The sequence below is a fragment of the Bombus flavifrons genome, chromosome 9 (genome assembly GCF_040668555.2).
Source record: "Bombus flavifrons isolate JBK064 chromosome 9, iyBomFlav1_principal, whole genome shotgun sequence".
Classification (NCBI taxonomy): Eukaryota; Metazoa; Arthropoda; class Insecta; order Hymenoptera; family Apidae; genus Bombus; species Bombus flavifrons.
This window is the reverse complement of record NC_138450.1, coordinates 7457385-7481207: the sequence shown is the minus strand read 5'-3', so window position 1 is coordinate 7481207 and position 23823 is coordinate 7457385. Positions and strand designations below refer to the sequence as shown.

The 23823-nt window shown below is 33.6% G+C and overlaps 1 long non-coding RNA gene across 1 annotated transcript in view; it reads right to left on the bottom strand.

Annotated features, from left to right (window-relative positions):
* LOC138183578 (uncharacterized) overlaps positions 1 to 21652 on the bottom strand; it is a 92707-nt gene extending 71055 nt beyond the window's left edge. The window contains exons 1-2 of the long non-coding RNA XR_011174079.1: positions 21406 to 21652; positions 21238 to 21322 (exon numbers count right to left, since the gene is read on the bottom strand). This is a non-coding gene — a long non-coding RNA (uncharacterized LOC138183578). The remainder of the gene's footprint in view (positions 1 to 21237; positions 21323 to 21405) is intronic.
* Between the last annotated feature and the right edge of the window lie 2171 nt (positions 21653 to 23823).

Genomic DNA, 23823 nt, shown 5'->3' with positions numbered 1-23823 from the left:
TATATTCTTTGTATATTTGGAATCGTAAGGCTCCATTAGCTTAATGTTGATATTAATTAAAATTATTTATTACTTTATTATCAATCGTTAAATGGAAAGTAAATATCCTCTTCTGGAAAAACGAAATTGTTTCGGTCTGTTAAATTGGGATTTGATTGGGATTTAACGTTTAAATGTATCCATTCGTTTTATTTTGTAACCGAAGAGACATCTTTTAAAATATCCATTTATTATTCCACGTCTCCATTAGCTTGTGTTCGAAAGGAAAATGCATAATACGAATTGAGTTTAGTCGATAATTCATTAACAACATCCAGAATGTTAAACACAATGCCACTTTAGAAGTCTATGTAATTATACACTCTGTACTTCTATGAATAATTTCAGCATTAAATACAAACACACAAATTAACACATAAACATTTTAGGCTTATAATTGTCACACATACGAAACATTGGGAAAATAATCCATAAATTTTGCAGTTCTCCCTTACGTGTACTACATTTGTTATAAAAATATTCACGATTTCTATGCTATTTATTGTTTAAAAAATATTAAAGATTCTTTTAATCGAAGCAGAACGCATCTTTAAACAATCGTCGTGTAATACTGCTTTGATTAATAATTTTCCAAATAACCATATATTTCTGTCTCTCATAATTATATTAACCAAAGATATTATATATATATAACAAGTCTTCTACAAATAAATATTTTTCGAAAAGGTTTGAGCAAGGTGAAATGAGATTACGACTTTTTTAAATTATCTGTTCTCGTTGCCAGCGCATTCTCCACAGCGCAATCATTGAGCCAATTTCCTATAGACTTGATACGTGACCTTCCATAAACCGTTCATGGGATTCCTTGAAAATTTTATCAAAGATCGAAAAACGTTGAAGGCGACACAAGCGTGGCAGTCAAACGAACCTCTGTGAAAGCTTAATAAACGATACATAGATTCCGACCGCAGTCAAAGGACAGCGTTGACGAAATAAATGGGAAAGAAGATTATTTCAAAAGATAAAAGCACTTGAAAGCATAAACGTAGTAGGATTAATTGAGTGGTTTACAATTTTACCTCTGTGTCAATGCGTGAAGAATGGAACCAAACCGGTTATCGGCATTCCTAACAGAATATTTTGCTCGACATGGTTTAAATTAAAAATTAATAATCGATTGGGAGATTAAACTCCTTTAACAATCCCTTCCACTTGAACTGCGCAGCGTTAAATTGCAGGGGAAATTAAATTGCGGACGGATTAAATCGATATGATTCGAAATTGTCGTAAAGAGTAAAACTCGATGGAGATGTGTTGCCAACTGTTCTATCGGAAACTCCACATGAAGCGATGAAAAATGTACGTTCTGTTAACGTTTTGTAAGTTGTAAATAGAGAGACATGGAAATAAAATGCACATATATGCATTTAGATATGGTAAAACGATACTAAAACACAACTTTTCTTCGTATGATGTATTATTTTTTAAATTTCATCGTACAAATTTTCAGTAATAAATGTTCCAGTACTGTCGTGAACTATTGCGGATACGGCTGAAAAATGATTGCAAATTTTTAACCAACGGTTTATAGTCATAGAGTCATAAAATGAAGTTGTTTTTTATTGTTCCTTTCATTTACTTCGATTAAAACAAAATTTTTATTGTGCAGGCGTTTGAATACTTCCGTCGTCCATTGTAGATAAAATTGTCAAAGTGAATCCAAATTTTTTGCTAGTAAATTGTGCAATCATAACAGTATTATAAACTAACTTTACTTTATTATATTATATTAAGATTAATTAATGAATTCCAGAGGCAACGCTATCACGAGATTTTTTACATTTATCGATTAAGAAGCAGATTGAATTGACGGAAGAGCTTTAAGTAGCTTGTCTGGACGTTTAACGCGGCAAGATCGGAACTGCGTTTGCCAGGTTTGCACGCGAAATCCAAAAGGCGAGACGCACTTCCCCGTCTGCTTTTCAGCGACTATCCTCGTCACTCGGGTTTCAAAAGAGTCGGATACGTATTACCGGAAGCATACTTTGTAGCTGCAGCTGCTGGATCAAAAGGGGATGATGGTCAAAGTAAAAAGGGGGTGAATTCGTAATCACGATCGGGAAAAGACGCGACACGGACGTGCACAATGACTGAATGTAAACCGAGATTGGAAAAAGAGTGACCCTCTCCGAATACGATGTAATTAACAGGTTGCATCGGAGAATACCCAGGCCCATAGCTGGATCTTTCTGATAACGGAATCTTTCCAGCTTCTCCCTTTGTTTAATTCTTCAAATGTTCTTTCTATTTCTTAATGTTAAAGAAAAGAAACGAGCAGAAATATCTTTTAATTTTTTAAACACAAAGGAGATTACGAATAAATAAATATAGATATTTAGTCATTCTCTTGTTTTGATAAAATTGAAAATTAATTTTGTTCAAAATTCCTATGTCTATATTTTTTAATCGCTGAGAATAAATCTATATTATTTAAAATATAAAGCCGGTTATTTTGACTTACAGTGTGCCGACTGACAGTTTGATTGATAATTGTGCAGTAGAATAAATCGATCAAAGGACACGATAACGTTTCTTACAAAAGGGGATTCTTTATGCCGTGAACGGGGCAATCCGATGTATTTACGCATTAACGTTTAAGATATAGGTACATGTCTGCACGTGATATTGGTTTTCCTTCTTCAACCAGTTTGTAATTGCTTCGCTCTGGACAATTCCAGGCAATTCTCTCTTTTATCCTGTGTACGCATGCCACCTCTTATACGTTTCGCAGCATTGAAAGCAAATCCAACTCGATTTGCGTTTTCGATTGCGGTGAAAAGGTTCTACGACCCTTGCCTCAAACTGCGATCAAGGTTATCGCGACTAAGAATGTTATTGCTGCACTAGTTTCGTGTAAAAGGGATGTTATTTAACGAGCTCATTATTGAATGGCTAACTCTGTCCTTCTTAGTAAAAATGTCCTATGTATTATCACGAAACATTCGAGAGAAGTAAATTTTTATTATTTAAAATATCTATTATTTATTTATCAATAGAAAACACTGATCCATTGTTCTGTAACAGCCTGTATAATATTTAAAAACTTAAAAGAATATCATTTAACTTGATGCATTATAATAACTTCTGAAAAATGAAGAAGGTTCTACATGGATTATTTTAACTAATTGCAAGAAGGACAGAACTAAAAGCTTTCGTATTTCTGATTTAGTTTGTTCTTTGCACGTTGATATCACAGAGTTAGCTACTCGGTATTTTTTTAAATATTCATGGTTAAAATTTCGCTACCGCTAGAATTTTCAAATCTCATACGTACGTGTATCAGTGATTGTTACTACAACCAGAGAGGTGAATGTATCACGAGGAAAAATTATTTACATGTTTCATTACTCCGTTTCGCTATGTCACGTTCACGATTTTATTACTCTAGAACTACTGGCTTTTCAGATATGCATTTACATATGTCGTATAAATGTAGACTTTATATAGATGAAGATAATTAATATTCGTGTAATGGATGGAGTACATTATTGGCATATGTAATTATTTTTCATTTGAAAAATTTGACCACTGGTATTTTATATCTATTATTAATACACTTTTTCCTCGTTTTTAAACGTGACATGATACAGTAAATCTCAGTAATTTGATATATCCCAGTAATATGATATATCGAAACCAAATGTATTACTTTTTTTATTTAAATTTTCCTGTTACGTCAACTCATTCTGATAATTTCTGTAATAATTGTATTAATGTCCTGTTACGATACAAATGCAATATAATATGTAACGAGAAATAATTCCTTTATTGTATATATAGGTACTAGCAATGTTTACCTTTGCTTTGTTGTTAACGTTAAATAATTTAACAATAAACGATATTGTTTGTAAAATCCTACGCTCTGAATTCCACCATTTCACCATGGACAATAATCCTATCTTCCAGAGAATATCAAAAGTGTATAGAGACTACCATCTTGATCAAGGACAATGGCGTTTCTTTGAATATTCAAGAACAGGCTTTCTTTTACCTCTCGTAATAAGCTGTTTCGAAAAAAGCTTGCAAAAGAAAAAGAAATTCCGTCCAACAAATTTTTCTTAATTAATCCGTGTAAAAGACAGAGTATATGCCACTTATTTATATCTTTAGTACCATTTACTTATATACTTCTTATCTAAATAATCTTATTTAAAGAAATATCTTATTTAAATAATGCTTTTTTAAATACTGTTAATTCGTTTAAATATACAAATTGAAACTGAACTCTGACGAGGTCCTGTTCAGCTATTTCAGACGAAGAAGATTTTATAATATGCTTCAAGTTGTTCACATCAATCACAGACGAAAAGAAAATAGTTCATTCGAATACAATATCTTTAAATGTCTATCAAAGTAACTATCACGTCTAATAAATCACACCCTACGACGATACTTGTCCCTCATATAACGTCTTATTTATTTATGAATTTGTTTTAAGACGATCTTATTAACAATAAACTCATTAGCAACCACCAAAAATAGATAATTGGCGATTACACCAATAACATCTTGATAGCAAACTTAGGGTGTATTGTTTTAACGAATTAGTACTTAGACCTCAAATAATAAAGAAGAACAAAGAAAGAAACGGAAGCTAATTATACCTTTCCAGTCTAGTCAAAGATCAAACATGTACAATAAAAATCATTTCAAATCCGAAACGCTACGTGTAATAACCGAGACACGTAGTATGCAAAACGGGTAGGTGAGGTTCTCGGCTGGCATCGATAAAAATTCCCGCGTGTAGAATCAGGGTGGCTTCCAGGGGAAGTTGTCGAGTGACTGTACGGAGAGATAGGACGAAGGGATGGCGAAGAGGGCGAAAAGCATCGCTTAGCAAGGAAAAGGACATGGTGTGCCGGGCAAACACGGGAAATTATGCGCCGGCCGAGAATTCCAGCGAACAATGCTTGGTGACGTAAGCGGTATTTCGGCGGTGAAGAACGAGCCACAAGGCCAGAAACTAGCGGCGGTGACGTTAACCTGCGCGGGTTGCGGACGAAAGCTACTCATTCTACGGGAACGTGCAAGTACTCTTACGAACTTGCTCCCGATTAATTGCGGGGAACGTCGCTGAAGTCCTGGAACGGACTCGATCTATCTGTGCGTTTTATACTTCCATCAGAGCGATTAATATCGGTAATAGCTAGCGATGGGATCAAGTTCGATATCGAGTTCCGTATCCCCTTGCGTTGATCAATCGACTTCCTGAATATCTCATGAATCGAACAGATGATCAATGGAGTAAGTCTTTGGTTGACGAATTAATTATTGCTCATTTGTAATAATAATGCATTTTCAGAGTTATGTTTCCGCATATACATAGTCGTTATGAAGATACACCAATTAATTCTATAATAACTGGAACGTATAGAGAAACGACAACGACAAAGTCTATTTTTTTAAATTCATATTGAAATTTGCTATTATTTATACTGTTTCTTTGTGATAAATAAATTCATGAAAACATGACTTTTCATATGTTGAATATTAATTATACGTATATGGATAACGTGAAATTGATAACTGGATAAAAAGTGGAGTTGATCAGTCTGGCATTTCAGAGAGCTGTATTGCAATTTATCTGTAACGTAAAAGATATTAAGTAATTTTAACCGTAAATTAAAATATGAAATTTTTACTCTACAAGCATTTTTTTAACACTTTTCTAATACTTCGTTCATATTTCCCTATAAAAATCCTATAGGTATAATTATGTTCATCCTTGGTGTTTGCAATGTGTTTTGTCCCATCACTAGTAATGAGTTTGTCGAAATCCTTGGCTCTAAGGCACCGCTTCCTGCGTTGTACGACCTTACAAACATGCGTTCCAAGCATTTTTCCAATGAAACACGTCTGCTACGTGCCGACCGTCTTACTCGATACTTTGGTCGAGTTCTCGATTGATAACGAATGGAGAAATTATACGAATAATGCGCAAAGTTACAAAATTCTTCAATGGAATTCCCAACGGAAATACTATATCTTCTCTTCTCTTTACGTACTTCAATTTCTTAACCACCTGCCAATATTTTTTGTACAGAAGGATGAAAGCTTAAAGGTGAATAACTTTCAAAGAAGAGATAAAAAATTTGGCAGAAGAACCAAATTAATAGCAAAAATCTATCGCGAATAAATAGAGAAACTGTTCATGGAATTAGTAAAGATACGATGTAGGTTAATCGACAAACTAGGGAAACTAATCTTCATGCGTGATAGTTCAGAACGTCGCGTGTCGAAAATGATTGTGACCTACCTTTTTAAAAAATATAATATTTTTTAAACACATAAATAAATTCTTAACAAATACTCTTTCAATTTTTTCATACTATAATAATAACATTCGAAGAATCGTTGAATTATAGAAACGGAGATTTCCATAAAATTGGAATAATGAAATTTGCTGATTGTTCGTTAAAAACGCACACGTAGAGTCATATAAAAATTATTTCGACTAAACAGCCAATATTTTGACACGATAACGTAGTTGAAATTTCATTCGAGAAAACGAAAGAGATAATTTACCAACTTGAAGAAATACTAATTAAAATTCGGAGCTTAAACTTTAACAGAAACTTAATCCATTCCTAACAGTTTCCTTGAATTCCAAATTTGCAAATCCACTTTGCGTTTAAAAAATACATTCGAAGCGTCTCGTTTGAAATTCCGTACGCGACGATCGTCTTTAAAGCGGCGAGATCGATGCGGCTGCTCCAGCGCGAGGGTAAACTAGAATCGCGAAATGAGTGGCATACACCTTGAAAAGGTGTCTGGAGGGCGAAGAATCTCGAGACACCACGTGAATCCTATCTCGCGCAGTTCAAATGGATGAAATCCGCGCCCATAGTCGCACATTTACGCGTGTGTGCTTTTTATATCGAGTGCGATCTCAGGTTTTAGACGGGCTTTCAACTTGTTTCCAGACTCGTTCGCGCTGACGGAAGACGATTAAGCGTGTGGTAACGTTTCATTTATTAGCAGCCTCGAATCATTCCTTGTTCCTTGTGGAATTATCACGAAATTTTCTTTTTCTTTAACACTAGAACTACCGATAGCTTACACGAAGTTATTTCTACTAAAACCAGTGAAAATGACTGGTCTTTAAAAAATACATAATAATAGAATATTTATATATTTATTGATTTATTACATTCTTACAGAAGGAATTCCATGTTACGTAGTACATTTTTGGTATTATTGATCCATCTGGGACCATGATCCTTAAACGAGGGTCAACATATTTATAAAATTGAAGAACCAGTCATTTTGACTGCTGTGGTACTTCTAGTGTTAAAGTGAAATAGTTTATGGTGAATAGCGAACAGTGTATACTATTGGTCAAGACTATCTACGGATGAAATTTTTGTCAACCAATTTATTAATTTCGTTATTATTACTATTAGCTTTGTTTATTTTATCTTTTACCGTATAATTAAAATGTATATCAGCAAATGAGTATGAGAATACATTGGACAAAATTGACTTTTCCCAGAATCAGCAGTAAGATCGAAGAGCTTAATATGTGGGTTTAAAGATGGTTCAAAGTTAGTATCAAGAAAAGTATATATAAAAATATATATAAAAATATATAGAATTTGAATATACTATATTATAGTAAAAATAAATTACAGAGTCAATCTTTCACAATAATTTATACATAAATATATGTATATATATAAAAGATATACATATATATACATATGTATATAAGTACGAATACATATGCACGTATCTTGATTGGTCGTGCAATAAAATGCGCAATAGCAATTTAAACGTGACCAGTAAATTTCGTTTGCAATTAGGTTAATCCAATTCAATGATGCTAAATTAAACGTTAACGACGGATCATGGTGTTTCATTTGCAGCTCGATCAGTTAAGTGTCCTGTACACGCGTTTTGAGCAAATGTAAGCGGTAGCACGGTTGCGATATCATTAAATGAATGAAAAGACAAATTAGTTTTGAAATATATTGGTATCGCCGCAAGCGAAAATTCAATTTCTTCGGTATTATGATCGCGTATTCACATTCATGAATATTTTCGAGAATTTTCAAACCTTCCTTTTAATTTTGTGGACATACAATTTTTAATGGCTTTAGTATAAATTGATATATCGTAGAAAGGATAGTTCGAATATAACAATACCGTGATTTGAATAATTGCTAAAGATAATGTTGGAAGACATTTAGAGATGGAATTTGCAAGAGTCTGCTCTTGACGAGACTTTTGGTCGATTGAAAGAAACGAAATATCTTAGACCAATGAGGTAATAATAATAATGACGATACAAATGATAATGGAATAAGATTCAAAACTACAACGGAATCGTTCAGATTGATTTAATATTCAATTGTATTTTTCATATTTTGCAATGTGGTTTATTATTATTCTGTATGTAACGTACGTATATCTAATAACCGTTCGTGATTAAAATACACGTACAAGACTCGATGACAATAAAATTCCACGATATACCAAAATAGATTCTAAATTCTGTATTCTAGAAGCTCGAAAACATACAAGGGGAGAGCATCCAATAAGAATATTTATGTTCTATCAGTGTATTATATTCGGAGTACAACATCAAAAGCAGCAAAGTGTCTACATCACATTCGCGCAAATTGTTTGGCGTAGAACTTACCAAAAGTACTCTCTGGAGCAAACTTTCGGTTTGTCTTCGCATAACTGTTGCGATTCGGCGAACATTATGTGTATTCTGTAGAATCGAATTTGGGAAATTCGATCCTTGCCGTGCATCCCGGTTACACATATTTGGATAACAGTGTAATATTCTTGAAACTACGAAAGTTCGGAAAATTCATGGAAATTCATCGACAGAATTCTTCTGAGATTTCGACGATTCAAAAGTGTGATCATGTTGATTTTTATCATAAAAATGCTCTCTACACATGATCACTGGTATTAATTTAATCTCCTCATGTTAAATAACACCGATCACATTTCGTTCATTTATAATGAAAACTGATAACTTAAAAAAAAAACTAGGTATGATACGTATATATGCTATAATAAATTCATGAAAAAATCCAACGATCGTGATTTATTCTTTTTATTATATGTTACTATGAAAATTTCAAATACCTTGTATTACACCATTTTTGGTTTTTATTCTATATTTCGTTGGGAAACGTAAAAGTTAAATAAATTAATATGGTATTGTCCTGTATTATTTATATATTATCTGTGTTAATACGAGTATACTGAATTTACTTCAGATTGTGGATTTAGAATGGATTACACCTAATATATATACAAATTTCAATGTATATTTGAACGAATATATCTATTATGACAAACGAGGTTCTAGAACCAATTATGTCCGTTCTAGTATATTATCCATTAAATATAGTGAATATTATAAATGTTTGCGAATGAATCACGAAATGAAGCGCGTAGATCTTATGTGCACTGCCTGACAATTTCACTTCGCTAGCCTGGATCCTTCCATTTTCCATGAGACACAAAGGTTTCATATATCATAAAGCAACAAATTGGATTGTATTCTACATATCATAGTATTTCTTATGTTTATTGTGTCACATATCTTTTATCGTAAACTATACAGTGACGAGCCAAAAATATAATAAATACGAAACATAATAATAAAACAGAAGCGTTGATAAAACGATCATAGATCAATCGAATTTATATATTTTACAGTCATTGTGGTATTATAGTGATAACCGTTGTACACGCGAAGACCCAAAATCGATTAATTATTTTCTTCTTATTATAAATCGAATTATTTTCTTCTTGAATGATATGCCAAGATATTAATTTCGTTTCGCAATTTCACAGATTTCAACATCACACAGTCACATTAACAGCTCCCCTATGTGACTCATACTCACTACTACAATTTTCGAAAGTTGAGTCTCCAAAAAAAAAAAACCGTATCTTGTTATCTTCTGGGAAATTCCATCGCTTTATATAATACATGCATCGACGAGATGAAAGAGATGTGATAACGTCAAGCGCGTTGTCAAATATTCGATGCATTTTCACAGCTTTTAGCGCAAATAAATGCGTCCGTCCATCCCACGAGTCATGAAATCTCCGTACAGTTCGGGAAAATTTACGAAATATCCGTTAGTTTGGAAGCGTTGCACGGTCGCAGCATTTATTTTATACCGGCGAAACCGAGACATATATCGAAAAGCATTTGGAAAAGATATCAAACGCATCTCGCAGCTACCCTTTATCCGTGTCACAGGCAACAGTCAGCTTTTGTCCTGAACAGGCCTGGCACAATCGTTGGGACGAAGCGCAAGTTCGTGTCTCTCTGTTCCAACAGCCGGCACCCGAAAACTATCTGTCGCGTTGTACACGTAACAGCCGTGGAAAGCTTGGCCAGGGAGAAACAGCAATTCAAACGGATGGGAGACGGAAGTGCACCAGTGCAATCGTCTCTTCTTATTAAACCTAGCCACAAATGGATCAAGCTAGGCGTCAATTGACCGTGAAGCTTTCCGTGACCGAGAAAATGAGGAAATTTGCTTTGATAAGAGCGTACTTGGAATTAAAATCTGTGAAGCAGGTTAAAGATTTCTACGAAGCTTCGTGAGATGGACAAAACATGGTACGATAAAGAGTAATGATTTTAGTAATGTAATAATATTATTTTCCTAATAAAAATTAGTGATGTGTAGTAATAGCTCATGAAAGTATTTGAACACTTGTAGAAAAATTCCATAAATTATTATGCGTGTTGTATAAAACATTTTGAAACTTTATTAAAATTGTTAGGAGACAAGACTAATATGATCACATTGGTAACATTTGAAACTAATTCGAAGATGTAATAGGTTTTTTTTTTCGTGGAGGAAACCTTCATAGGCGCCCCGCGCCCTCCCGGGAGAGGGCGCCGGGTAGTGCCGGATTCGTACCGGCTAAAACCTCCACGGTGATCGTCCTGACGATTGGTAGGAGAGCCCCGAGGCCATCTTTTCGTATTGCTGTTGGGGTACTCCTTCGCCTTCTCCCTGATGGAAGATGTAATAGTAGTTACAAGAAATTTATTTCAAACATAACGCGATTAAGAAATGAATATCCAACATGAACAGCGCTTTTCATTAACTGTTTCATTACCAATTTTGATATCGATATTAATAACATTATTTGCGATTTTGTTATTAATTTACAATAGACAAAATACAATCGGAAAATGAATATTGTCCAAATTAAATCTTTAAAAAAGATCTAAAAATCCGTTGCAGTTTAATTAAGTTCCATTAGATTCATAAATTCTATTGAATTGACAAAGGGAAACCGAGCCCATCAAATTACACAACCGAGTGCACTTTACAATCCGCGAAGTTCCTACCATTCAAGCGAAGCGACGACAACGTACACACGTGAACGTGAAACTTGGCGGTTGATTTTGTCGATTTGTAGTCAAGGTCGCAAAGTTTTACGAATCCTTTTCTAAATCCTGTAAGCTGAGACTAGTTGTTCGTCGAGGATGTGCTCGATCGCATCTTAAAGGAAGTTGGGACACACGGTGCATCGGAGAATCCTCCTTCTCATGCAACTGGAGTCTGAACTTGTGTTTAGGTCGGCTCCTGGCTCTCTTACTTCCGGTCGATCGCCTTTAAATCCCACAAAGAGAAGCCTGCATGCTTTGGTATCGTACATGTGAGGCTCTAAATTGGATGTAACGTCATCACTTCAGGGGATTCGACGCTTGTTATTAGCTGCATTATTGATTTTAGACCCATTTCGTGACAGAACCTTTTCTCGTCTTGCGTATCGAGCCGAGTAAAGGTTATCGTCGTCCTTCCATAACGTTAACCTGCAACCTGCCGGCCTGCACTTTTATTTTCGCGTTTAATGCTGGCACACCATGATCTATCCTTTATTATGGATACAATATCCCGTCTAGAAGCCGATTTGATATAATTTCCAGCTGCCCCATTTAACATTATACAGGTTTCATACTATGGTAAGTGGGAACTTTATATTTATTGACAAGAGAGGTTTCCATTTTATGTCGAAAGCTAGAAGTGAAGGAATATTGCTCGTTTATGCGTGCAGCGGTATATTTTACAGGCTAACAAGCGCAGTCGCGGAATCGATTACGGGTCTACGGATCCGAATAAAAAATTGTTATGAGCTGTAAAGCTTGATTAATACAGGCGAGTCGCGGTTTAAACTCGACAAACGAGATTTTCGCCGCAAAGAAGTTTCGCTTTAATTTTAACTTGGAATTAAGGATAGGATATTACGCTTTAATTTATGAACATTTATTGGAGCAAATATCACGTTATGAAGTATATTCGATTTTTTGATATCCTCTATTGCTATATAAACTAGCTCTCTCTTCAGCATAATATTATAATATCGTATTATCATGGATTCAAATATTGAACAGCGAGGGATGGTCAAGTTTCAATTTAATATGTGTCTAGTAAATTTAATTAAATTCTTAAAACACCCAATTATTCGCTGAATTTAGTGACCATTTCCTATTTCGAAAGCTGAAATTCTACTTAAAGAGATATCGCTTTGACTTCATTGAAAACATTCAGATTAGTATATCATGTGCACGAGATAAATCGTATTTTAACAAGAAGTAATTTCAGCACAGAAATTCGCAAACTTCATGACCCTGCCGCTGAATGTATGGATTTAGCGCACTGTGTTCGAACCCAAGCACAAATAAAACTCTTGAGAGACTGCATTTCTATTAACCTAATCCCTGTGGAACTTAAGAAACACACCATACAGATCGGGTATCAGAGAATCAGGAAAACCAAACGATGTATAACATTCGTGGAAGATGCTCGCTATTCGTCAGATTAAATTAAAGATTCCCGAACTTGCTTGCATTGTAATTTCACCCTGGAAGCTGTTAAAACACGAACCCTCGATCAAGAACTCTGACAAACTTCAATTACGGGACCACTAAAAATTACAGTCGGCCCTGGAAAGTCGTGCACTCATCCAGTCAACTCGTTCAATTAAAAAACTTCCGTAAATAGCAAGTTGTCGCGGTGGCGGAAAACCAGAACCAGCAGAAATTGCAAGCTGCAGAGGCCTTGCAGCCGGTTGGAAGCTACAATTTCAATTAAGAAGCCGCGAGAGAAGGTTGTGGCGCGAACCGGAAGGGGAAAGAGAGACGCGCGTGAGAGGCGTCCCTTTAACGACGCTTGATACGAGGAATGACGCGGCCGGTTACAATCAAAGCAAATCGACGCTATCTAATTGCCTTCATTAATCTAATTTGGTTTTACTTTAATTGCGTTAGCACAAACCCTGCACCGGATAACGAATTTGCATCGAGCGAAGTCGACTTGCCGAAGAAAAATTACTTGAGGATTTTCGCGCTAACGAGGTAGATAAGCTTGTCGAAGGTTAGTGTCGGATTTTCCGATACTATGCTGGATTATCGTTGAGCCACCCCTTCCACCCACCACCGTTTTACGTTTCTCTTTCCACAGTTCATAGACTTCGCTGCGCAGTTTATTATGTATTGCTCGTCTATTTTCGAACTTGGTCGTTTCACGTCAAGTAGCCAAGTTTCGTTTTATCCTGGCGATAAGCGAAATTGAGTACCCGTGATTCATGATAACTTTTTCTTCCATAATTTAAATAATAAAACGCTCTGAGATGTAAAAGGAAGTACAAAGTGTAGAAAGAAATTAAAGATAATGCGTGATGAAGCAAGGATGGATGTTTTATGTGTTTTATGAGGATGATCCTACGTACAGGGTGATTTATAGATTCTATAATACAATGGAGATTATTAGGTGTGATTTTCTTTGTAAAAGAAATTGGGTTAACGAGAACACAGTGACACGTTTAAGAAGATAGATCATCGTTGATATCTATTGCTGTTGAATGAGATCTAAATATTTAAACTTATATAGTTAACTGTGCGGAAGATAATAAAAATTTAAACATACCATTATCGTGTAATAATATTAATTCATAATCGTAATAATACATAATCGTGTAATAATAAAATTAATATTAATAATAATAATAATATTAATTCTATTACGCCATCCATATACAGATGCGTTAGTTATAAGAAATAGTAACTAGAGTATGATCCTAGTTACAATCGATAGATTTAATCGATAGGCTTAAGATGCCTTTTTGTTTTTATCCTTAGTTTTTGTAAGCGCGTGCAATAAAGGTTTTTTTGGCTCAGAACGATGTGATAGATTTATCCATTCAATAAAATAATAACTATTCTGATCTTACCTCTGAGTATAGAAATAACAACACTCCTTTTATAAAATTTCTTTATATAAGAAAAGTGTACAAGTATATAATTTAAATTAGTAGAAATATAATACCTATGAATAAATGTAAAACGTAATATGTATTTCTGTTCCTACATGACAGTTCCTACTCTTGTAGATACATTTAAAAAATATTTCGTTTCGATACATGTCGAAAAATTTTTACGGGAAATCTCGCAAATACGAAGTAACATATTCCGTGGATACAATAACTCGAAAAACGAGGGGATAACAACTTTCAGAATATGTTACGAACCACATATATACGTGTCTCTTGTAAAGCTATAAAATAAAATTGTATCAGTGACCCCCTTCGATGAATATTCAGTGTATTTGAAATACCTTAATTACCTAGACCCAAGTAGGAAAACAACAATAAAAGTTTGTTTTATGTAGAAAAAATTCTGGAAAAGCCAAACAATGTTCAAAAAAACATTTTTATCCTGTTGCTGCAGCACAGTTTTCATTGTATAACGTTTCAACTGTTGGATTCTCACTAAATGTTGGCTAATAACTTCGTGAAACAAAAATGTTTCAAAAGAATTACCAATTGAAAATAACATAATACTCAATTAACGGAATATTCGAATAATGGAACCTTGGACAATATTATTATTGAAGCCTTTGAATTCTATCGCCATCAATTTATAGGACAAAGAATGCTTGAAAATGTCAGATCACTTTATTAGCTTTTATGTCTCATCTGTCTTGAATTCGTTGAAAATTTAACATAATATAACTAAAACTAATTAAATATGCGTAGAGTGAGGACAAATGTAATTTTCATAAAATCCTCCAAAATTTTCCAAAATTTAATAGTAATACTAATTAAAAACTCGTATATACAAATTCAAATATATATACCATAATACCAATGAGGGAATAAGAAATTAGAGAAAAAAATGTAGCATAAAATGACGTAGAAACTGGTGGGAAATATATTATTGATTAATTACGAACACATAGTTGCTTATTTTTAGTCGACTGATTTTTATGCATTTATTTAAATTTGAAGGCGAAGAATTCTGCGAAATTCACATAATATGAAAAAACGTACAAAATATTCACAGTACAGTTAATTAGCTTTCTATAATACTTGATAGGTAGAAAAATTTACTGCCGGGGTTCCACTTTTTTAAATTATATTCTGAAAAATATGAATTTGCATAAAAATCAACAATCTAGTGACGTGAATAATTTGAGTCTACTTCGATAATGTTAGTTTTGAGATATAAAATACCGAAATATTTTCACCAAATATACATATATTGCATTCATGAAGATATACGACATTTTCATCAAAGATATTTAAAAAAGTGTTCGAATACCTCCACGAGCTCCAAATCTACAGAAATCTCTAAAGACGCTAATTATCTCTAAATATGCTACAACATATTTTTGTCTCTCGAATAATCAGTCTCAATTATTAGATGCTTGCAACATCGTTTGATATTTCACAGTCGAACAATTTTTTCATACCAGCTTTCAAATATATAGTTCGAAACGAGGCACATCGAGAATTTTCCAGATGACGAACAAAAGTAACTCGAACAAGGGTTGAAAATCAAAGCGAAACAGCAATGTTTAATCGCGGACGAACAGTAACATTGAGGATGGCGGCGAAAGTCGTCACGACGCGACACGCGTCCATTCTCTAAATCCATTCGCGACCGTCCCGCTCGTTCTATTTGTTCAATTGTGAACATCCAAACAAATTTCGAATTGCTCGACGCAACGGAGTCGAGTTTCGAGCCGGATATAATCGCGGCTACAAGTCGGGGAGTTAATACAAACATATGCACGCGTCGAAATTGCACACGAGTTAAAGTACCTACAGCTGCTAGCTGCATGTATTTCCCTGTTGACGCAATCCCTGATTCATTCAACCTTTCCAAACTTCTCCTACGCGAAACAACCAGAAATTCTGATAAGGAAATACCGATCTCCTACTATTCTACCTGAAGTACTCAAATTAAACCTAATAATTATCGACTTCCAATACATTTTGATAAATTTTTCAAAATTTATAATATGGATAGCTGGTGTGGTGTAAAATGAAACAAAACAAACAGTGGTGACCAAAAATATGTAAAGAAGTCTTTATAATTCTTTGTTGTTTTATTATTTTACCAAGACAAATAAAAATTGGAAAGTGAAAGATCACGTCCTGAAGAAGAGAGGGCGTTCTCCTGTCCATCAATTTGATGGATGAGTAGAAGAAGTCTTTTTAAAATGAATTGCTTGAGAGATTTTTCCAAATTTCGATGAACGTAGCATAGTTACGGGAATTCTAAAATATCTCCCAAGAGGAGACAGTTTATGACAATATTACTGTGCGAATCGGTAGTCGTTAATGGTATGTACGATTGGTGTAATAGCAGTTAACTACGAAACAATCCGAAATTTCTCTTAATTATAGAATACTATATAGCGATTATATTATTTAGTATGTCGAAACAACGCATACACAACAGGTGTTGCTATTTGAATATCATGTCATATAGAGTAGCATTAAATTCTTTAATACGATCCACATAAAAAACCCGTAAAACAGTGTCAAGCTCCTCTTTTCTTAAGTAATGTTACGATCTAATATATGGTAGCTCCAAACTACCCGCCCGATCCAGAATTCATAAATTTAGTAGGTTGCGATAGGGTAACCATTCCATTAAAAATGAAGCCCCTTAAAAGCCTGTGTTAACATTTCGCCTCTTTACAGGATTTCCTTATCGATCAATGATCGTGAACGTTTTAAACAAACGAAAACGTAAAACGTTGCACAGATCTCGCAATTACTTTCTATATCGTTCAGAAAATTTACTTGACCATCCTGTACGTAATTAAGTACGGCGCTATATGAATTTCAAGACTGAAATTTATTTCTATCAAATCAATTATTTGCTAAATAGATTCTACTTTAAGGAACTTAAATTTCGAACTTATCATACGAGATCTTATGACAAACTTGTTTTACGAGATTTTCCGTAAACCCCGAGCAACAGAAACCAATTTCAACAAGAATTTCTGTTACATTAAAGTGTAACGGAGGCAATGAGTCAATAGGAAGAATTCACAGCTTACAACGCGTTATCATGACACGCAACATGTTACACAATTGCTGGTACGTTTCCAGAAACTCTAATCAATTTGTAGCAATAACGAATTTTACCACAGCGTAGAAATAAATGACAAATAGAATATTAGATAAACGAGAAAGATATCTAAAAACACGTCAATAAAACATTTCGCCTGTTTCAAGAATGATTTATTTCATTAATATCAGTGGTGAGATTATCTGAAATATAACGAATGGTCTTAAGAGATCTGTGAGGGCGATCCTAGATGGATTGAGGAAGAATTAAATGAATTCGTATGCACACCACGTCTGAGGAATATCACCTAGCTTTATTCCTAGCAATATCACTGGCCCAATTCTCTCATCCGAATAGTGAATCGTTTTATAAACCTTTAAAACTACTTCCACTGCTTCTATGCACGATGGTCTGAAAGGTTTAGGAAAAATTGTCCATTTCTTATTCAGGATATCCTTCTGCTAGATTTTAAAGAGACAAATCTCATTGCTGTACCTCTCTACCTATTCTTTTTCAAGACAAGACGGACGCATTAAGTTTCAAAGTTAAAACAACGCAAGAAAGTAACAGGGGAACGTCCTCTAAACGTACAAAAAGGAAATAACTTTTAGAAGACGCGTAAAGGCAATTTTTCTGGCACAAATTTCTTTTGTCCTTACTTAACGATTAAACTACAAGGCACTTTAGGCGGGGACACTTTCATCTACGCAAATGAGATTGGACGAAGAAGCGAAGTGTCGTTCGAAGCCGAGGATCGTTCAAGTGTTTGATATTATCTTAAACAAATTCTCTTTGTCTAAATTATCGTCGATGAGATTTTGAACCCTGATTATTCTCTCGACACGAGAATTGATACTTTAATTTTCACGGTATTTGATTTTTTTGATCGTATAAAATCTGATAATAAAAATCCATTGAATGGTGTAAATCAGTCTGCTTAAAGGTAAACAAGTATAGGGTTCTACTATATTTAAGCCGCTAAGAGATCAAATTTATTAGCTCAGTTTTCTAAAAAATTTGTTAATTTTAATTTCACAATACATAACTAACATTTTGCAGTCTAAGCAATATTCATTCTCAATAAACTTCTTTAAACATTTATTCTTAAGCCAAATGTGTTTTTATATTTTAGAAGACAATATATCTCAGTTGATATCTTTTTACTAAATTAAGTAGTAAAACAAAATATACTTTAGAACATGTTTCGTATATTAGAACTGGGAAGAATTACTACAATTACAAGTTCCAATTAGTAGTATTCAACTTAAAGCGATAGAAATTCTAACTGGTTTCAGTTTTCATCCTCCCAATCGTAGCAAATAAAATTCCACTTATCACGAGTTATTTTATTGATAACACATTCAATGACATGTCTTTACGAATAATAAGAATTTGCAATTGACTAAACTACCCTAACAATTGTTTTATTTTCAATATCATGAAACATCTTGTGCATTATTGAATCTCAGCTATGACTAAATGAAATTAATTTTCCTTGATTTCTGACAGACGTTATAGCTTTTCATTCTTCTCTCCGGGTTCATGTTAAATTTAACTCGACAGTAGGTATCGGTAAATGAACAGAAATATCAACGAAACGAAAAAGTTTGCGATTGGCTTAATTATCGAAATTGGAAAATAGAGAACTGTCTAACGAGAATTATCAAACAACACATGCAACTGCTCTGATCCCGTTGTCAGATTCGTCCAATTAAGGAATCCCATACGAGTAAATTTCGAATTACTTCGCCCAGCATTCCAGAGTTTCGCTCCGAAACATACTAGTCGACCCTCCATCGAAATTAATACAAACAAACGCCCCTGTACGCGATAAATGATATTTAACGAGCAACCATATGATTTTACAGGTTGTATCAAAAATTGATAATGGAAATTGAGAAATATTATCCGTTTACGATGAAGATGATATTTTTCAAATCATTATGGAAATATCTTGCACACGTTTATTATGTTATTTTAGAACAAAAATTATCTTCTTTTGAAATAAAAGAATTTCCCAAAAAAAGTTTGATCTAGCTGTTTAACTAAAAATGATCGCTTTTAAAAAAAAGCTTATCTTCTCTACCTTTTAGATTCACCATTTTTGTCAGCTTCTTTTTGAAAAAGATACCTTTTTTAATAAAGGAATTTTCTTAAAATAATATTTGACTCTCTACTAATATGTGCTACCATATAAATAAAATGCATGTTAAATATATCGCTAATGTCTTTCTTGTTATATGTCGATACATAAATATAAAAAATTTCATTTAATTTTATGCATTTCTGCAATTAATTAAAATATTAATTTTGATCAATATTCTCCTGTAAATAACTTTGATTTATTTTCTACAAATAAATACGATTTATTAAATAAAACGGGTTTGCAAATTTTACGCAGTTTCATTTATCGTTATAGATAATTAACGATATATTCTTCAATATTAATTAAAAATATTGAATATATTTCAATTACTATAAATATTCAAATTAAATAACATTCGACTGCGAAATTTTTTAAACTTTTAGATAATGAATAATTCTTAATGGATAAAAGTATAGAACCATTATTCTTTAATTTAATATTCTAACTATTATGTAATTTAATCTTTAAAAAGCTAATTTATATCCTAAACAATTTCTCATTTCACGTTCGTTTCTCTTGCGCAAACATCTGATTTAATCTTTCGGCTTGTTTTCAAAAGAAATAGGCAAATATCTGGCATTTATTCTGGCACGTGTACTATTCAGATTGAATTCGAACGTAGTCGTTCGTGGTTTCATTTTAGGTTGTTTATCACTAGCCGAAGCCTTTACGAGCAATTTTGCGAGCATTTCATTATCCACTTTTCATCGCCGGTAATAAGCTGACGAGGAAAATGAGACTGTATGAAAAAAATCGTTTTACCATTAATTGAAATTTGGTTTCATTATCCTGATTTAAAAATTTGCCCTCGTTTCACATAAAATCGTGAATAATAAATTTTCTGCCAGGATTGAATGTTCCTGCACAGTTATAAAATTTGTTATTGTATACTTAACGATTTTCTTACATTTTAGCGATCTGATTGCATAACTTACATAATCGTTAAATCGGAGTGATATATGTATAAATCGAAATTTATCGTGTTCTTGAATTTTACTTTTTTATTTCAGATTATATGCAGCTCTACTTTCTTATGCAAAAATAATTTTCTTTATTATTAGAATTACCAGACACAACATTGTTCTAGATATAACATTACTAAAGTAAAAAATTTAAGAAGAATCTCGTGTCAATATTCACAAAATTTAAATTACTTACATGACAGCATTAAACGAATAAGCATATAAATGTATTTTTTGAGTTTACATTGAGCAAGGAATATATTAATGTTTTATAGAGGTTATGAATATTATCAGACCACAAAATATGTCGGATGTAGCATAATTATATAATGGTATTTAATTCAATGAATTTAGCAACAATTCAACTGTGCATCTTCGTTAAATATACAACAACAAATTATCAATTGTATAACTAAATATATTTCATACTTAAAAGACAAACCACATCAATTGGCGACCTATGTATAAATCTATATATATATATATATATATATATATATATATATATATATATTGATATTGCAATGCGTTAATATGAAATAAAAGCATCTCAAATAATATATGATTTGAATATTAAATAAATGACATAAAGAGAAGTAAGTCAAAAACACTTTCTGCTAATACCTTGATAAATTTAAAAGATACGATTTGAATTATCAACAATCATTGTTCACATTTGTCAAATAATTGTCAGCAATCGTTCTAACCTGATTATCTGCCATGACATACTCCAGGTTTGCGAAGAAATGGTGTAACGTGTTGAGACGGGAAGAAAACTTCATTTTTCTGCGTCTATTGCAAATATAATACTTAATATGTTAGAACACGCCGAGATCTGCGTATCAAATGCTCAATTCAAATTTCATCTTTCTTACCTTGCCTCGAAACATTCTCCGCAACTGAACGTTGGGAAGTAAACACCGCTGCTACGTAGATACAATACACGCGAGTACACACACACATTGATTCATTCTCTACTAATTCTTATACAATATTTAATTATACAATGAATATAATGTTCTTCTCCTATTGAATAAATACTACGTAACTAATTAAAATAATAATGAAATTAAACTAATACAATGAGCAATTGCACACACCACACATCCTCACATACGCTCTTTACTTGCTACATGTGCGCTCTCTGTCGGCTGATACGTGTAAATACTGGCGCCAATATTTATTTTAAATTTCGATAATCGATTCTTTAATTTTTCAATAATCAACTAAAATGCTTAGTTTTATTACAAAGAAGAAGTCGCAAATGTTTCTTATGATCTTCTTAAATGATCGTTTGTTATAGCAAAATTACGCCATAAATATTTTCAACATATATTTATTACAATATGACCACATTGTAAATTCTGTCAGAAACTTTACTTCTTAGTAAATTAAATGAAGCAATTTAAGGTGTCTAATATTGCAGATATTAATCTACATCTTCCAGAATCAACTTTTTTACCATACAAAAAATTTGTTTATTAATTATTAATAATAGAATGATATCTTGTCAGATGGTTTTGTAAAGAAGACATAATGTACCCAGCAATATTGGAGGCCAATTTTACCAAAAATAGATAGCATTTACCATTTAGTTAATTAATAACTCGTAAAACTCTAATATTACATACGTATACACACCATTCTATGCTTTTTATAGACCGATATTATCCCAACAACATACTCGTAACCTCCCATAACGTTCCGTAAACTCGCCCATCAAATTAATCGGACAATCGACAACCCTCTGGCCCTCTAAATTAATTCTTCCACTGACACGCGACATCAAACGTCGAAACGTCGAAGAAGGGAGCCATCAATTTCGGAATCAACCTGTACAGGGGTTTCCGTGCACGCACGTAATTCGAGACACACGTGCGTTGCATAGAAACAAAGCCGGAAACGACAGAGACAGCGAGAGGGTTCCGAGAGTGCGGAAACTCGACGGAAGGATTTGTTGTAATGGTTACCGTTACCAAAAGTCAGGTCTAGGATTAGTACGTAGGTGGTTGAGGATAATGGATTATCAGACGACGAGATTAGTAAGTGGCTTTGTCGTAATTGCAGAAGAGAAACGGTCGCGTTCGTTTGTCAGCAAGAGATGTCTTTAATATCGGCTGCAACCCTTTCCACCCTCCGATCCCTTTCTCTCTTTTTCGTTCCTCTCTATCTCAAGCAGACTTGGTCGCACGTAATACTGCACATACCGCGACGTCGCCAGTAGCAATGAAAAATTACCTGCCCTTTGTCGAAAAGGAACGACACCAAAGCCTCCGGATGATGAAAAGGAACGAGGATCATCGTCCCTCCGTCCTCTGCTTCGCCTCGTGTCGCGTCAGCATTCCCGCCGAGACATTCGAATTTTCTTCCTTGTTCTCGCCACTTTCCTCAGCCAGATTCAAACTCTCCAAGTGGTTGGTTCACAATTTGCTAAAATGAATCGTACACTCCATTGTTTCCCTGACGTTGAATATCGTTCGATGTTTGAATAATTGTTCAATCGTGAAATCGTTGTTGGCGACAATCTGTATAATACGAATGTAAAATTTAATTACTTTCACATTTTCAAACTTTCGTTCAATTGATTTAAATTTAAGTTTAATTATAACTCATTTAATATCGGAGAATGTGTTTTCTGATTCGCTAAGTAGAGTAACTGTTTAGACACTGGCATTTGTGTCAGGAAAGTCAGTGTCAGCCAAAGTATTTAAAACTAGAAGTTGATTGCTTCAATTCACTTGAAAATCAAAAATATTCTTTAAATAAATAAATAAAATTGAAGATTAGAATATTCAGTAAAAATAGAGGGTTATGAAAAACCTAGTAATACGCGATAAAGAAGTTGACATTGTAAACTATGTTATTAAATTATATCATTATAATTTCTATAATATTTCGATTAAAATATACAATGTTTCTAATTCCAAACATATATAAGATAGAATATACGTTTCCGTTAATCTTCTTTTTCGTGGACGTTGCCCAAATCTCCATATTGTACTATACCAACAGATCGTCCAACGATCCCAAAATTTTTGTATATTTTTTTTCGAACGATGCAGTCACGATCGTTTGTTCTACACAATGTCGCGAAAGATTCATCGTAAAGCCTTTCACCTAATAAATATTAATAATGCATGACGACATTTATCGTATCGGATCAGTGCATGATGCGCCACTGCAATGGCGTTTACTTTGTATCACCTCGTCGATATCGACGTTACGACGACGGTTAATTTTCGTTTCGTACTCCCGTTCGGTGAAGTTTTAACGAGAAAATGGAGGCAGCAGGA